The sequence below is a fragment of the Tiliqua scincoides genome, chromosome 5 (assembly GCF_035046505.1).
Source record: "Tiliqua scincoides isolate rTilSci1 chromosome 5, rTilSci1.hap2, whole genome shotgun sequence".
In the NCBI taxonomy this organism is placed as follows: Eukaryota; Metazoa; Chordata; class Lepidosauria; order Squamata; family Scincidae; genus Tiliqua; species Tiliqua scincoides.
The window spans coordinates 138,268,711-138,274,797 of record NC_089825.1 but is presented as its reverse complement, the minus strand read 5'-3'; positions in this window follow the sequence as shown (position 1 = coordinate 138,274,797).

Genomic DNA, 6,087 nt, shown 5'->3' with positions numbered 1-6,087 from the left:
GATTAAAGGGAACTGGAGGCACCGGGGATGTTTGGGCTGTTCAGCCAAGGCAGGTAGGAGTTTCCTGGAAGCCTCTACTCTGTACGGTCACAGATGGAATTGGATCCACTGTTGCAATGCAACTGGACTGAGCGAGAAGTGAGACAACATTTTCAGTTTAGTTTGTCTAAACCCAAGTCCTTTCCATTTGGAAAGGGACTGGCAGCCCAATCCTCTGCATGTCTACTCAGCAGTAAGTCCCATTAGAGTCAATGGGGCTTACTTCTAGGAAAGTGTGGATAGGATTGGGTTGTTAATTGCCTGCAGCATCAACCATGTATTAACCGTTTTTAAGCTCATTATTAACAGTGAGGAACCCAGTTGAGACAGGTTGTCCCTCAGTTCTGCCACTATGTTGATTGCCTCTGAACTGAATGTCACAATGTTAGTATGTCTACAGTGGATTAGCTCGTGGGAGGCAGGCAGTACCATGTGACACACTCGGGGAAGGTGATACTGTGAGTGGCCTAAGCTATGGATACTTTTGTATTTTTGAATCATGCCGTCATGATATATATCCTTCGATAGGTAACTTAATGCAAAATGTAATGAAACAAACCGTGTTATCTGTTTTCTGTCAAACATTCTAGCCAAATAACCAGAAAAGGAAAACAGAACTGCCTTATGTTACAAAAAGTGGATTTCTTTCACTCAAAACCAACCAATGAGACTTGGGGTGCAATCCTAACCAACTTTCCAGCACTGACTTAGCTGTGCCAATGTGGCGTGCAAGGCATCCTGCAGTGGGGAGGCAGTCAAAGGGGCCTCTTCAGCATATGGGCATGTTTGTTACCTTCCCTTGGGGCTGCACTGCAGCTAGGTCAGTGCTGGAAGGTTGGTTAGGATTGTGCCCTAATTGTTCCAAGAGCAAATGAGGTGTGATAAAACAGCATGGAACCCATAAGTGTTAGTCTGGGTCAGCTCTAATTTCCATGGATCAGAAATCACACTAGCACTCCTATTCTTTTGTGTGTGTCAAGTTTGCCACTTGTTCTTTGTTGGTTAGTAAATTGTTGGGTGACCTGGAATGTTTTATAGTAAAATAAATAAATAAATAAAGTTAATGGGGGTGACACTAACCCTAGTCATGTCACTAGTGGGACGTTTGGGTGCTGTTAGTCACTGGCTGAGTTGAAGTTAGTTTGTCATTTTTAAGTTATTCACTCTTAAAGTGGACCCCAGAAGCTGGTGGGGACAGGATCAAAAAGAGGGGGAAATGTGGGGGAAGGGATAACATTGGGGATGGAAAGTTTCTTATCTTGGAAGGACGGAGACGAGTAGAGGAGCAATAGACTGAAGGATTACTATTGGGGGTTATTAAATGAATTGTGAACTCTGGTGGAATGGGGACTGGGAATAAGAGGAGGGGGTGAGAATAACTCTGAGAAAGTTTTACTATGTCAAGTTTATAATAATTACAGATAAAAAAATGTTCTCGTGGGTTTTGCTTGCATGCAAGGTCTTTCAGGTCACATGGAATTCCTGCAGATTCCTGACTAGGAGGAGGGGTTGCAAGTTAATGTGGGGCATTGGGGACTTTGTGTGCTGTTGGTGACTGCCTTAGATGATTTTAAAAGTGGGTTCCAAACATTAATGGTGGACTACAGGTCTATCCATGGTTATTAGCAATTCTGGCTACATTGAACCTCCAGGTGCAGGGGCAGGATATCACAGAGTCTGCAGAGACTTTCACCCCCTGCTTGGGGGGGGGATGTTCAATGCCTTTATTTTCTGCCCTTGATGATTATTCATTTCATGTCATGACTCCTACTGAAAATAATTTTGTCGTATACAGGGGGCAGTGTCAAAAATGTATGGGCCCTGGGTCTCCAATGACCTAGCCATGCATCTGAGAGTATAATCACAGTCTCTGCATTGCCAGAAGGCCAAGGTGGCAGGTTCCAGTGATCTCAAAAGAACTCCTGCTCCACAATTGAACCCAGTGTTTTATTTTTCTTGTCCTCCAATCAGCTTCACCACTTTCTGAGAAACTTTCACTTCAACAATAACGCAGGCGAAGAAATATTCTTTGAAAATGGGGAACTGGCAACAGGTTTCGATATTGTCAACATAGTCACGTTCCTCAATCACTCTTTCCGTAGATTCAGGGTAGGAAAGATGGACCCCTTGGCTCCTGAAGGAAAAGAGTTTGCCGTTAATGGAAGTGTCATTGTGTGGAAAAAGAAGTTCGATCAGGTGGGAAGGATCTGAATGCATTTTCTGAGCTACAGTTGCATAGTTGTAGAAGAACTGAGAAGTACTCTTCAGCAGATGCCTGGGAATGCATATTCCTGTTCATGATGCACTTACTCTGAAGCAAGCCTTATGGTATTCACTGGGATTTACTCTGGATCTGCCAGCCCTCTGTGGTTATAGTGATGCAAGAGTAACACCTAAATGTGGTTGACTTGTTATAATGTTTATGCTTGTAAACTAGGATGAATAACATGGATAATATATGCCAAACTCTCATTTGTGAAGGCGTATGTTATCCATGCTCTTTTGTCCCCTTGTTTGTCCATCTCTTCCCATGAATTTTCAGGCTGAATTGATTATGGTGATGAGAAGAGGCGGTATGTAAAGGAACTATAGGAAAACATCTGGGGGCTGAAGGATTCTATATGTAGAACAATATTGTAAAGACCCTCATTGGAACTAACTAGGACAGCCCAACTATGTAAATCATCTTGAGTAATATCTGATGAGAAGGGCCTTATATAAATACAGGTGTGCGCCACTTAATGACAGGGACACGTTCCCTGATCCCTGTTATGCGATTAGGTCATTAAGCAAACATTCAGTCCAATCTATTGCCTTTGTTGTGTAAAGAGACACCCCCTGCCAGACGGTAGCTGGCTGCACAGGCTACTGGAGACAGATGGCCTCTTCTTTGCATTGAGAGCCTCTCTGTTGTGTAGAAAGACACTCTGCTGCAGGCTACGGGAGATGCGATTGCCTCCTTAAGAGCACCTTCATTGTGCTTTGACCACCATCATATATGCGATCAGTCATGAAGTGAACCGTTGTTAAGCGGTGCATGCCTGTATAGAAGTAAATCAAGACCTATAAGAGGTCAGAGGAGCTCATGAGATTTGTGTCATAACTGTATTCTCGTGCAGAACAAACCAAACCAAACATCACAGCAATGAGAAAACAGTTGATTTCCATGCTAACCCTTTCTCCTTTGGGGTTTTTTGAAGATGCTGCCCCGATCGACATGTACTGAGAGCTGCCATCCTGGACATACAAAGGTGGTACGCCAGGGGGAGCAGATCTGTTGCTATGACTGTGCTCAGTGCTCTGAAGGGAGGATTTCCAGCCAGCTGGGTAAGTGAAGAAGGTGGTGCTCCATCCAATCGGTGTTCCAGAAGTTTGTGGAAATGAGCTGCTCAAAGGTCTTCCAGCCCAATCTTTTCTTTCCCAGCACTCAGAGGAACTGTGGCATCAAGGAACTTTTGTCCCCTTCCCCCGAGGAATGTCTCAGGTCCCGCGATGGGGCTTCTCAAGTTTGCACCAGCTATTCTGCTGGCACAGATGTGAGAACCTTGTGGTTTCTGGAACCCTTTACACTCCTAAAAGGAGTCTCTGCATGTGTAGTGTCTCGGGTAGCCCCTGAGCACCTGTGCATTTACAGAGTGCTGCAGCACCAAAGGCCTTGCAGACATTTGAAAAGGTTTCTCAATGCAATCACCTTCCTGGTAATTATCTAAATCATTGCCTTCCATTAGAGAAGTCCCAGGGATAATCTGAAGCTACTTGCAACATTCATAACAAAAACAGTGGACTGTACCTTGGGAGCTGAGGATAAAATGCTCATTTAAGCTTTTGAAAAGCCAGCTGCACAAGGCAGGTATAGGGTATTCACTGCATACAGCCAGGTGTCTGTTGCTTGAGTATGAAGACCTCATGTGAGAAACTTGGCAGTGGGGATTCGCTCAGCCCCTCTACGGTCACTTCTCCTCGTGACTGATGATTGTGTTCATGGTGCCTCGTGTGTGAAAGTCACTGGAAATTGGTTGAATGCTGTGGGGCTGAGGTTCAGACATGCTGCTGTTCAGATGCTCAACAGTGCTGCTGCTACTGCTGCAGCTGCCTTATGGTGTCATCAACCACTGCCACTACAGGGGGGGATGGCAGAAGAGCACCCACCAGTCTCCAGACATTACTATTGGAGTCTTTGCCTCTCTCACAATTATTGATCAGAAAGTTCTCTCTTTTAAAGAAACTCCAGATGTGTCTTCCCCGAAAGGAATGTAAGTTTGGGTTGTGGTTTGGATTAAAATTCAGTGTTACAAATATAGAAAAATTACTCGGGATTACATACTTTGGGACTGGTGGCAATAGGGGCAGTAGTGGTGGCATGAAGTTCAACTTCACATGTGCAAAAAGACCCCAGCAACTAGAGAACTGGAAGCTCTAGATGAACACTAAATAAATATTGTTATTGTTATTATTATTATTGTTATTATTAACACTGACTAGGCTAAACTCTTTCCATGTGCCCTGCTCATTATCCTTGTGTGGAGAAGTTTTTTTGCAGGAAGGAACATAAGATTTGGTTATGTGAGCTGCAGCCGGTGCTCTAAAGTGGTTTTGCTAGTGGGTGTGCTTTTAAAGACACGTGGAACAGGAACACACATGGAGGAAAGCTAATAGGCATGCAGGTTTGAGTGTGGTGGTCAATGGCACAATTTAGTGGAATGACACAAAAGAGCTATGGGGCACAATGGTGACAGTATAACAATAGATCACTTTTATTGTGGGGATAATAATGCAACAGCAAAAATGTGCAGTCAAAATACAAAGCAATACAGTGTATCGGATATTTTCATCCTTTTTCAGCTCATGGCATACTGTCAGGGGTGTAAAATTGTAAAGACTCACCATGGGTTCTTGGACAAGGCACACCCAGCTGCCAGTTAGAGTGCCCACATCACCCAGTGGCCTAATAAATGACCCTCCACAAACGTCCATGGCACACATGCAGATCATGTGTGGCACACCAATGTGCCACTCACATGGGTTGACAATCGCTGCAGTGTATTCACTACTCACTCATACAACTCGGCATAATCTTAAGAAGTTGCTAGTGCTGCAATCCAATAAACACTTACCACATGTTCATATCATACGTTGAATGCTTGGGGCTGATCTCAGGCCTCCCCCTTAAAAGATTCCAACCTAGACAAGAGTCCTGGACTCAGACATGTCAAGGAGAACATGATGGAGGTGCTAATGGTGTCATCAACTTGGCTGCAAATGTGAGAAGAAGCTAGAGAGGCTTAGTGAGTCACTGGCCAGGCTTGCCAGCCTTATCTGCATCTGCTATAGCAGTTTGAAGAGTTGCAGGAATCATGGGGCTAGTTTGCCAAGACTACTGGCCCAGTGTGATCCGGGCCTTGTGCTGACTGCACTTCAGCCCAATCCTTCAGCCCAAGGCTTGGGCTGCAGTGGTGCACAGGCCCCCAGCACAAATGACTGGAGCCCCTGAACGCGGAAGGAGTGCAGATCCCATTCCAGAGCAGGTGGGTCAGCAGAGGAGGTGCTCCGAGGAAGGGTCAGGCTGGGAGGCATGTCGAGGGTGAGCCTCAGTGACAGTGGTGGTGCCAGGATGCTAAGCCCCCAAACTGGGTCGAATGCAGTTGCTTGGAGCTATTCAGATCTATGACAGCAGCAAAGTTGGTTTCTTAAAAGCCAGAGAAGTTTAAAATGTAGAAGGAAATAGATCAAAAGAGGCAAAATGGATACTTGATTAGAGAGGCGCACAGTCCAATCCCATCCCCTGCCACTCTAAAAGGTGGAGGTGCACACTGCATGCTCTGGGGGGAGTTGAGTTTTCTGGTGGTGCACACGCACGTTCGCCAGCCATTCACGCTCCATTGCATGCACGGTCACTGATTCTATAGTGGAGAGGGATTCCAGTGGTGGAACACTTGCTCCATCAACAGAAGGTGCCCATAGGATTAGGCCTTAGGACTGCATGGCTATTCACATTGACCTGGAAGTAAGCCCCATTGAACACAATGAGGAGAAATGCATACGGTGGCA